Source organism: Prionailurus bengalensis, chromosome X (assembly GCF_016509475.1).
Source record: "Prionailurus bengalensis isolate Pbe53 chromosome X, Fcat_Pben_1.1_paternal_pri, whole genome shotgun sequence".
Classification (NCBI taxonomy): Eukaryota; Metazoa; Chordata; class Mammalia; order Carnivora; family Felidae; genus Prionailurus; species Prionailurus bengalensis.
In genome coordinates, this window is record NC_057361.1 from 121,146,817 (window position 1) to 121,159,392 (window position 12,576).

A 12,576-nucleotide genomic window follows, 5' to 3' on the forward strand; every position below is an offset into this window, starting at 1 on the left:
CACTTTGTCAAGTTCTCAAATTGTTTAAATTTCAAGTGCTATTCCATAAAATTTATAGTTTAATTTGGAAGACTTGACACGATAACTATGTTGTCCATTCCTATCCAAAAGCAAAATGCTTCTCTATTTACTCAGGCCTCCTTTTATGTCCCTTACCTGAGTTTTATAGCTTTTTCTCCCATAGTAGCAATGTGTTTCGTTATGAGTTTATTTTTTAATTTCTTAAGATTTTTATTTATTTTTGAGACCGGTGGGGGGGGGGCGTGGGGATGGGCAGAGAGAGACGGAGACCCAGAATCCGAGGTAGGCTCCAGATGCTGGGCTGGAACTCCTGAATTGCGAGATCGTGACCTGAGCCGAAGTCGGGCGCTTAACTGACTCGACCACCCAGGCGCCCCGTAATGAGTTTATTTCTGTTTCACATTTCGTGGCTGTTGGAAATTTCTTTAGTTTTAAGGCTGATTATCTTATCTATGGAAAAGCTATTAATTTCTGTGTATTGGTGAAAGAGCCAGTCACCTCAAACATTTTTGTTTTAGCAGTTCTTCGGTTTCTTGGATCTGCTTAAAGACCGATCCTGAGTGTGATTTTGATTTCCTTCTGATATTCATTTTTTAAGCTTCAATTTTAATTAGTCCTTGATCCCTTGATCTCAGTAAAACCCTGTTGATCACTAAAATCACTGAATTGTAGAACACATGTTGTTATTGATGCAGTAGGCCAGACAGACCTGGGTTTACGGCCAGGGACTTGTGAAACTATACTGCATACAAACTCTAAAACGAATCTTCTGTGATTGCTCAATAGAGATGAAAAGTACACTGGGCATATCAATTTATCACATACGTATCCTCATTTTCCATTTGGTAAAAACAAAACTTTAGTGAAATATTAGGTCAGAAATGTGCAGTAAAACTTGGATTGGACCCCGATTGTACATGTGACAAAAGCAAAAATAGACTAGTGGGACTATGTCAAACTTAAAAACTGTTCCGCATAGGAAAAAACCTAGAGTGAAAAGGCAACTTACAGAATGAGAGAAAATACTCGAAAGGCATATATCTGGTAAGGGCTTAACGTCCAGAATATATAAAGAACTCCCACAACTCAATAGCAAATCAGGTAACCTCATTTAAACAATGGGCAAAGGGCTTGAATAGCTGTTTCTCAAAAGATCTACAAATGGCTCACAAGCACATGAAAATAGGAAATCATTCAGCTGACAAAATCTAATTAGGTTCAACATCTTCAAGATGACTAATCATCAGGGAAATATAAATCAAAATTACCGTATCACCTCGCACACATTAGGATGGCCACTAAGGGGGAGGGGGAAGCAAATGTTGGTGAGGATGTGGGGAAATTGGAGCCCTGTTGGTGGCATTGCAAAATGGTGTAGTCACCATGGAAAAGAGTATGGAGACTCTTCAAATTAAAAACAACTATCCTGTGATCCAGCAGTCCCGCCTTTTATCCAGAAAAAATCAAAATAAAAACATTACCTTCCTATGTTCATTGCAGTACTATTCACAATAGACACAATGTGAAAAACTAGAGGTCCTTTTGAGGGATGAATGAATAAAGAAAATGAGGTCTACACAAACGTAAGGCTATCCCTTAGCCATAGAAAGTCTTGGGGGGGGGGTGGCGCCTGAGTGGCTCAGTCAGTTAAGCGTCCAACTTCAGCTCCGGTCATGAACTCCCAGTTTGTGAGTTCGAGCCCCACATCAGGTGCTCTGCTATCCGCCTGGAACCTGCCTCAGCCTCTCCCCCCACTCATGCTCTGTCTCTCTCAAAAATAAACATTAAAAAAAGTCTTATTACATGCCCCACCATAGATGCACCTTCAGAACATTACCTTAAGTGGAATCAGCCCATTACAAAAGTACAAAACCAGTATGAATCTACTTAGATGAGGTGTATAAAGCAGTTGGACTTCTAGAAACAAAGTAGAATAGGGCTTGCTGTGGGGGAAGCGGGGACTTGTTCAGTGGACAGCTTTAGTCGTGCAAGATAAAGTTCTCAAGATCTGTCGTAGGATAACGTGAATAGATTTTTTTATAATGAGTGAGTTTAGTTGGATCCTCAAAGGTATTTGCAGCGCCCAGGCACGCTTAGCATGGCTCCTCTCTGGTGCAGAGCTAAAAGAAGTCATAATCTGTGCAGGCAGGCTAAATTCTAACTGAGCCACTATCGAGAGTGGAATTAACCAGACGCTACAACACTAAGGGTTCAAACTTGGATTTTCAGTGTTATCTAGACTCTGATGTTTCTGATTTAATAGAAACATAGTTAAGCATGGCCGATTGAACATCCGCTTTTAACTCCTATCCGTAGCCAATAAAGTTAGAGTGCAGGAACAAGCATCTACAAATATGCAAATAAACAAAATATGGGTAAGAAAATGATTCCAAAAATGGTTAAAAAAAATCTTGCAAGATGGAGAAGTGGTAACTTAATTAGCACAATGCAGACAGGCGAAGACCCCGGCTGTGGCAAGGACTATGAACAAAGTATCTTCTTAGGTTGGTCAGTTTCCCCAGCCACACAAACATGTCCCAGCCTCGTGTTTGGGAGCTAGAAACCCGGGACAAATGGGATTAGGGTCTCCTTGATAACTATGCCAGTTCTCACGGACGTCGCTCGTCTTCACTGTGAGCAAAGCTGGCTTGCACGGCACATTTGTATCTTGGAAAGGCTCAGAAAATGGAAGGCGCCAGGTACTTCTGGGAGCAGAAGTACACGTGAGGTGCGCTGTGGATACTACTGGTCAAAAGTCTATATTAAGGGCTACCAGACGACCCAGATGACCTCCCAAATCCAGCAGCAGAAGATCGTAGTTGGGACCTCTAGAGAGACTGAGGAGGTTGAGCCCAAAGAAATTCTGGACTCGCGGAAACAAGGTACCATTCCGGGTGAGGTGTCCGAGGGAACACGAGGTAATGGACAATAGCATATTTAACCACAAGATCCTAGTCCCATCTCCCACTTGGAGATCAGAACATTGGCAGCCAGGCTTCTGTACTCCAGATGAGAGGTAAAGCAGTCTCTTCCCCTACCCCATCCCCACCTGCACATAGAACTTCGAATCCACATTTAAATATTTCGCCCTTAAATATAAACTGCCAGTCAAGTGTTGGTAGACATTGAGGAAAGCATTTAACCTAAAAGACAAGATTAAAATTAAAATGATACTCAGAGGAGATAATAACATATGAAGAAACTAGTGATGAAACAGATCTCATACTATTTAAAAAAAAAAAAAAAACAGGGGCATCTGGGTGGCTCAGTTGGTTGAGCGTCCAACTTCAGCTCAGGTCACGATCTCGTGCTTCACAAGTTCAACCTCCATGTCGGGCTCTGTGCTGACAGCTCAGAGCCTGGAGCCTACTTCACATTCTGTGTCTCCCTCTCTCTCTGCCCCTAACCCACTCACACACACACTCTCCCTCATTCTCTCTCAAAAATAAACCTTACAAAAAAATAAAAATAAAAATAATTCACAGAGTAAGAGCTATTCAGAAATTTTTTGAAAGCCAAATTAAGTTGGTAACTGCAGGGTTAAGGTATAAAGGTGAGAAATCTGTCCTAAAGACCAGCAAAAATGGAAAATTCCATAAATTCAAAGATAAATTAAGAAACTCAGAGAATCAATTCAAGAAGTCTGATATCAACTAAGGGGAGAAAATGCTAGAGATAGAGAGGAGAGGATCCCATAAGCTTTTAGAGCTAACATACTTAAAATAGGTCAGATTATATACAAAGGAGTAGGAATTAGAATGACATCAGCATTTTTTTAAGAATGAGCACACAAGTGTGTGCATAATTGGCAGAGGGACAGAACAATGGCGGGGCGGGGGGGGGGGGGGGCTATCCCAAGCAGGCTCTGTGCCAATGCAAGGCTCAATCTCACAAACTGAGAGAGAACCAAAATCAAGAGTCAGATGCTTAACCAACTGAGCCACCCAGATACCCCAAGAGCTATGTGACACCCGAATTCTTAAAATTTGAATCTAAAGGCAATGAAGAAAAAATGGATACTTTTTTCCAAACCATAGTTCCATACACAGCCAAACTATTCATCAAATATAATGGCAGGCTGCAGACATTTTTAGGCATTCAAGATCCCAAATCTAATGTTCAAACATCCTTTCTCAGGAAGCTACTGAAGAATGTGCCACACTAAAACAAGGGATTAGACTACTAATGGGGAAGGCTTGGTATCCAGAGAACCGGAGATCCAACATAGGAAGGCTAAGGAAAGGATTTCTCTGGATGAAGTTGTAGAGAAATGCTGTGATGACAGGTTTGCTTCAATTAGATGCAGGCCAGATTGGTAGGAGATCTCTGAGGGCACAAGGGGTCACTGAAGGGGAAAAAACTGGAGCTGACAGGTTATCTTACGTGTTTGTAACGAAGGAATTAAACTGACAGATTTTGGGATCAGTTATAAATAGATATGCACATGATAATTAATTCCTTTAAAACAAAATGTTGCAGGGAATGTAAATGTAATTATGGTATAACCCATAGCTCATCTCTGATTATGACAACTATACAGATATTAAAAGCTGACAATTTATATATCTAAAAATTGGGGGGGGACAACTATCTTTGGGAGATGGCTGAAAAAGCTAGGTTTCCTCCTCTTCCTAGTTGGAATTTTATAGTAAATACACTTGAAAATTTAGGAAATACTAAAACATGTTTGTTTATTTAATGATGTTTATTTTTGAGAGACAGAGCGTGAGTGAGGGAGGGGCAGAAAGAGAGAGAGAGGGAGTCACAGAATCTGAAACAGGCTCCAGGCTCCAAGCTGTCAGCACAGAACCTGACACGAGGCTCGAGCTCACAAACTGCGAGATCATGACCTGACTCAAAGTTGGACGCTTAACCGACTGACTCACCCAAGTGCCCCAAAACATGTTTAGAGATAACACTGAAAACCTTTAAAATTTCAAAGTGGCTACCTCTGGAGAGAGTAAATGAGTTTGGTGCATCATAGAGTAGACCACTGGTTTTTTTTTTTTTTTATGACCCTTATGGTAATATTTGACCTTTCAAATTCTATTCATCTTTTAATTTGACCAAAAAAACTAGAATTAGATACTTCCTAGTACAGAAGAACAAGGCGCACACACACACACACAAATCCAAATTACCTGTGATTTTTTCCACCCAAAAGGTAATTGCTGTCAATATTTTGGTGGGCTACTTTTGTGTCTTTATCTTCTGTATGAAATAGTTTTTTTTTCTGCTATCAAAGCACATTCAAATGACTAGAATCTATTTCATCAAATATTCAGAGTATATTTGGGATGCACTGGTTTAAAATTAAGGCCACATGACACATGAAGTTCATTTGGGACATGAGCGTTTCAAAGAGCTGGGCAGATGGCTAACTAGGCTATAGAACGAAAGACCCTCAACCTCATTAGCTTTTGGGGAAACGCAAATCAAAACCACGATGAAGTACTGTTTCACATGTACTGCAATGGCTGTGATAAAAAGCAGACGATAGCAATTGTTGGTGAGGATATGGAGAATTAGAACCGTCATACCTTGCTGGTGGGAATGTAAGATAGTACAAGCACTTTAGGATACAGTTTAATGGTTCTATAAAAAGCTAGACATAGAGTTAACGTATGACCAAAAGATTCTACTCCTGGGTGCATACGGAATAGAACTGAATACCTCGATCTACACCAAACCTTGCACACGATTGTTGGCAGAAGCGTTATTCCTAACAGCGAATGTAACGTGTTTTACATTTAAGGTGTTTTGTACTTTTGTTCTCCTATCATCCTGATTTTTTCTATTTTGCATAGGAGATTCATTCCGATTACAATCACGAGGTAGATTTCTGACCCATTGTTACCTAATCATTGTAACGCTGTTAGTAAATAGCGTATCTTTTTTCCACTTATTATTTTTTTTTAAAATCACAGCCTAGGTTTGTTTCTGGATGTTCTAGCCTCAGGTTTTGCTTTTTCTAAACATGGATAAGTATGTGCAAATATGTATGTATATTTCTGGAAGAATCTGCTGATGTGATTAGACAGAAGCTCTAAAATAAATACAAATAAACAAAGGGAGAAATTAAATTGTTATTTGCCACTGATGGGATGATGTACATACAAAACCAGGACTATTGGAAACTAAGTGTGACTAAAAAGTTTCCCATAGTTCTTTGGAAAATGATTGCTTCTAGTAGTGTGACAGGGGATATCTAACATGAGCCTGGGGCATCTTGTGGTGTCAGAAAGTAAACAGATCAAAACAAATACAATCGTGGGGGTACATCCAAGGGGTATAGGAATGAATGAAAGCACCTCCCAATGTCCAAAGCCAGAACAATTTCAGCAAAAATAAAGTAGTATTGGACTAGAAACCAAATTATAAACGTCCACGGGTCCATACGAATATAAATCAATGACTGGATAAATGGGAATGAACAAATCTATGCCGAAGAATATCCTTTTACAGAGATACTCCCTGCATAACTTCCCACCCTTAATTGTGGGCTGTGCATAGTGACTTCCTTCCAAAGGATCAAGTCTGAAAAGGGAGGGTGGAAAGTAACTTTGTAGTGGGGAGACCTGACCAATACTACCTGAGCCAGGCAACCACAGTCAACATCAACAGTGATAGGTTCTGTTGTCCGGATGTACCTTTGATCTGATAGGTGCCTTATTTCTGTGATCTTCTTCCCCAAATCCATAACTTCAGTCTAATTGTGAGAAATACATGAGATAAACTCCAACTGAGGGACCTACTACAAAATACCAGAACAGTATTACTCAAAACTCTCCAGGTCATCAAAATCAAAGCTTGGAAAGCTGTCATAACCAAGACGAGTCCAAGCGGACTTGATGATTAAATGTGATCTGGTATCCTGGAACAGGGAAAGGACCTTAACTAAAAACTAAGGAAATCCTAATAAAATGTGGACTTAGTGATAACATATTAATACAGGTTCATTCATTGTGACAAACGTCCTATGATAATGTCAGTTGTTAGCGGTAGGGGCAATGGAGTTACATAGGAACTTGCTGTACTATATTTGCAACTTCTCGGTAAACCTAAAACTATTCTAAAAATGAAAAAGGATGTATGATGAAACTGTGCACCAGGGATCAGCTCTGTCTATGGTGTTTAAGGCCTGTCCTGTCCTTTTGTTATTCAGTGTTTCTTTCTTTTCTGTGAGATTTAGTCTTTTTTTTCAAAAAAAATTATTTTGAAGTTTATTTATTTATTTTGTGAGACAGAGAAAGTTAACAGGGGAGAGGGAGAGGGAGAATCCCAAGCAGGCTCCGCACTGTCAGCGCAGAGCCCGACTTGAACTCGAGAAACGTGAGACCATGATCTGAGCTGAAACCAAGAGTCGGATGCTTAACCAGCTGAGCCACCCAGGCGCCCCTGTGAGAGCTAATCTTCTGGATGGGAGGTTGGGATAAAACCTTGCTCCTCAGCTTGTGGCCTTGTAACATAAAAAGCATTTCTTTAGGTCTAAAAATTCCACTTTTAGGTCACAGCTGTAAAACTCCCAAACGGCATTTTCCATTTTCTTCCCATCTACCTTCTCCCTTAAAACTGAGTCGGGAGTTGATATTAAAAATCAAAATGACTGAGTGAGACTGGGTAGTCACTTTTGAGGCCCTATGATTACTGCCAATCTCTAATGGGTGAGCAGGCTCCAAAATATGGTGGTCCACACCCAACTGTGTCTCTGGCCATCCATTCTTCAAAAGTTCTTCATCTTTTTGTCTGAAGATGGCAGACTCTGAAGCAGGAATACTTTTGTTTTGTTTTGTTTTTTCCCCAGTATGGTCAATTATGCATTTTATTTGACCGATGTTCTTTGAGGTAACTTCCCAGTTTTAGCGTAGGTGTTTTCTCATTTTTTTTGTTTCATTTGTTTCAGTTCATTGGAGTTGAGGATTTGGGGAAGAATTGATCGAAAATGTACAACATTCTCCAGTTTGTTGACTCGCATGGCATCCCATCACGTGGTTCTAGCACAGTTTACTTGAGCGTTCATGTAACTTTAGACATTAAGACTAAATAAGGCTAGAAATATTCTAAATACCGTAATATATAAATAATAAGATCCCCTTATAAACAAATATTTGATCACATTTCAAGGCCTTTATTCCCCTACAGGGTTGCCATATTGCCTTCCAAAATGCTATACTACTTCCAACTATTATCACGGTATTTTGGAGGCACCTGGCTGGCTTGGACAGTAGAGCGTGGACTCTCAATTGCGGGATTGTGAGTTCTAGCCCCACATTGGGTGGAGAGTTGACTAGAACAAAACCCCAGCATTTTGGAATTGGATACTTTATTAATAATGTTAATTTCTCAGACTTGAATGTTACATCACTGATTTGACACTCCCCAGCATAATTTTTGCTCTTTTTGGCTTTGGATGAAGATTCTTATTCCAGCATTTCTATGTGGCTTACTTAGAAAATTCTGATCTCCATTTCCCTTCGACGCTCTGGACGTTGAAATAAGCGACCTTTCTACCTTAGTTTCTTATGGTCTTCTTTCATTTTACCATTTGCTTATCTAAGTTTCTTTTCTCTTCATTTTAAGTGAGTATGCAAAGCAGGTGACTTCTGAAATTTCCTTATTAATTAACGCTGAGTACTTCTCAAGCATAACTGTGTTTTCCTTCTCCCTTGACCATGAAATCTTTTCAAAGGCTCCATATTGTTGTTTCTGTTTCATTAACTTTGAAGTAATGAGTTTTATTTACTTTGAAATAATGAGTTTCACTCACATCTGTGGTTTTCCGCTAAACAATGTAGATAATTTTGCTGATTACCCTCAGGTTCTACGTGGGTGCTCTTAGGTCCTTTTCTTTGATATTATGTTGGGGTTTTGCTTATGTATGTAGCCACTTACCATTATTTCTGAAGTCTGGGGTACTTTAATAGTGTGGTACTGCTGGACGGAGGAGGAGAGATCTTATTTCCCTCTAGCGCCTGATTATCTGATTCTACAAAGGGATATTAACTTCTAGGGCCCGGCTATCTGATTCTACAAAGGGATATTAATATCTGGGTACGTTGCAACCTTCTATAATGTTTATCTTGCTCCTCTTCCAGGGTCTGTCTAGTGGTTACATATTTGCAGGACAAGCTTTTAACTTGAGAATGCTGGGAGACCTGTCCTGTAGGTTTTGCTCTCTACCTCACTGCATTCCAAACACATAAAAAAAAAAAAAAGGAAAATGTTAATGGCCATGATGGAGGCCAGGAGAAAAGCCTTTTACTTCCTCAGAAAGCAGTTCTGATATTAGAGACCGGGGGTCGCCTATTTTGTGTGCAAAGTTTCCTAGTCGGTGGAATCTGTGCTCGACAGAACATGACCGGGAATCTTTTCCTACCCTTTCTGTTGTCCTGAAATTATGTACTAGTCCCCCATGCCTGTTTTATCTGTGCAGTCTTTTTTCTGGGATACGTCAGGGCCTTGATATTCTTGATTTGGATTTCTAATGCAAATTTAGGTATCTTTTATGTGCTTCTGTAAATGTTTCAGATGAGAATCGGGGGCCTGCCTGTCAACTTTATATGAAAGTTGAATGATTTTAGTCAACACACAGTGCATGAAGTCCTTGCAGGTGCCACCACTGTTGTAACATGTTTTCCATAAAAGGTTCTCTGGACCAGAAGCAAGAGAACTAAGTTTATGGAGAAGCAAGTTGATGACTGTAGCCTCACCTATGATCTTAGGATATCTAACATTGTTGTAGAACTTGGAAAGAGGAGAGACCAATTTTCTTGGGTCCCAGCTAAGACCTATCACAGGTGGTGCCCATTCGGGACTATCCTATTGATAAGGTGTATCAGGATTTTATAGTTTGTAGCCATTAGTCAAGTTACACTTTGATTCCCATTCTCCAGATCAAGAATACGCTCAAAGTGAAGTCCTGGTTTGTCTGAAAAACATTAAAAAGTACATGTACTGTCTCTTGTAGACGGTTGGGATATTTTTTAAATTTTGGATGTTGGAATTCTCCTTAGTTTTAAGTAGCGCCATTCTCTAACTTGGTCTATATGAATTCTGGAACTTTGGAGACTAAGGAATTGAGTTTAGTTGTTCCGACTCTTAACTCTCTTTTAGAGACATCCACAGCCTTTTAATCACAGTACAAACCAAATCCTAGATTTCATTCAGGGCGTTACAATAAAGAAACACATTCTGGACTTATAGGTGTAGTACAATTTTACATGAGGGTTTTAGAAATACTGTCTCCAAGAGAGGGCACACACTCTGCAAACATTTTCAAAATCTCCAGAGGGCAGCTAATTCGATTTCTCAAACCTTACCAAGTACTTGAGGATAGAAGCAGATGGCCACTTCATTAAATGGCAAATGTGGCCACCAGAGAATACCTTGCACGAGAACATACAAGGTGTAATCAGTGGTATATATTCCACGAGCGAGCCCTACTGTCCTGTCTGAGCCTTAAGACTTCAATGATGCTGCCAATGTCTCCAGGCCTATACTTGGAACTACGGAAATGATGAGTTTTTACAGTGAGTTGGTAGCAAATAATAATTATAATTACTTTCTCCTTGATAATGCGAAGTAAGACTTATTTCATAGAATGATAAGAATGTTATATGTATACACAGATGTAGTTCCAATCTGTGATTTTGAACGTTAATAAAACTAGAATAGCAAAAAGTTCTACAGGACTCACTATGGCCTGGCACTATTCTAAGCACTTTGCCCACGCGAACTCCCTGAGTCTTTATTGATAACCTTAGTCCGCAGGGGCTGTTTTTCCTCCTGTTACATACAGATGAGAAAATTGAGGCAGAGAGAATAAGTGGGGGAGGTGAGATTTGAGCGCAGGCACGCTGGATTGAGTTTGGAGTTAAATGTGACCTTTTGCTGCCTCTTAAAATCAAAACTGAGACCCATGGACATAAATTTGTTGAATTCTGTTACTGTATCATTATTAATTATAAAAAAAGTCGGTTTTATATTTGAAGGTACATTTTTCACATTGTACATAACATTCAGTAAACCCCACCAAATCAGCAAGATAGTTATTATCTATTTTATATGGAAGAACATAGAGGGTCCGGACCTAGTACGAAACATAAAGCCTTCACATTGGCTCCATGGCACCCAGGATATTTGACACCGGATGGAGAAATGATTCATTAAAGAGGGATAAAGAAAAAAGACCTACTCGTTATCCTTTTTAAAAATTCTGGCTTGATATCAGAATATTAGCATATATCATTTATTGGGATTTTAATGCATTACTATCAAAGGCATTACTAACAGAGATTTATACAGTGTCTTGGAGAGTTCTTTCATTCCGCTTTTCCCACTTTTGTTCTTCATCACAAAGTTAATTTGGTCAAATATGACGTCTTTTTTCAGAGGCAGGCAATGGAGCCAGGATTGGAACCAAGGGTTGGATCAATTTCACTCGCCATATCCTTCCCAGTTAACAGGCAACTCTCATCCCACAGCCTTCCTTTACCTCTTTCCTCGTGGAATAGCATGAAGTAGGCCAGCTTCCTTTCAATGTTAATACTTAAATCTTGGAGGAGATCTAATTGAATTTTTGATTGCATTAATGGTACATCTTAAAGTCCATTTTATTTACAGCAGGCTATTTGGCCACATATCAAAGTGTCTTTTGTGTAGGTAATGTTCATTAAGGGCTTGAATGAATAGATGAATGAATGAATGACCGTTCAAGTTGTTATCATCTAGGCTTTCCAGCTAATGCTAAGGACTAAAGGAGCCCGAACCAGCCTTTCATCTCTTACAGTGTTAACGCTTCAGCATTTGGCCAGCTACCTCAGTGCTTCCGACTATAGTTAATTAATAGTCATCTGTGAAGAAGGAGAACATGCATAGTTTAAAATGTAACACAAAAGTGCTTCATAGAAAATGCCAGGATTTTAAAAAGTCCTTTATTGCCTGCAATTGGGGCAAGGGCCAATGTAATGTAGATTTGAATCTAACTTCAAAGTGCTTTTCTGAGAAGGAATTGGAAATGGCAGGTATACATATGATTTTAGACGTAAATTTCTCAACGATTACATATAAATCATGAGGAAATTCTTAACCTTTAGAGTAACAAATCAGAGCATTTAATTTCTGCATTTCGGTTACTGTTAGAATGCAATCAGGGAGTCTGACAGATGCCAACTTTGCTTTCCATCTCCACTATTGTGTAAGATGATTAAGCCTTCCACTCTATTTTCTGTTTTGTATCTGTCTTTCCATTTTTTTCCCACCAAATACTTCTAACAAGTCTTGGTGTTGACGTTGTTGGATCAAGGAAACTTAAATACGTCCACAATAAATCCGATTTTTATTTATTTTTATTATATCCTATGTGCTTTTGACACCCTGCCCCCTATACTTAGCCCAGCAGTTCCAGCATTACATTGAATGCCTCTCCAACTTTGTTCTGGCTTTATGATGTGTCCATTTAAAATGAATGAAAAAACACTAGATTTGTAGTAGACGTATCCTGGCACGTTAAGTCAGTTTTCCCAGTTGAAAAGGGGGTCTTTCCTATGTGTATCA

The 12,576-nt window shown here is 39.5% G+C and overlaps 1 pseudogene; it reads left to right on the forward strand.

The window, feature by feature from the left end:
* Positions 1-2,620: 2,620 nt before the first annotated feature.
* LOC122477170 overlaps positions 2,621-12,576 on the forward strand; it is a 77,377-nt pseudogene continuing 67,421 nt past the window's right edge.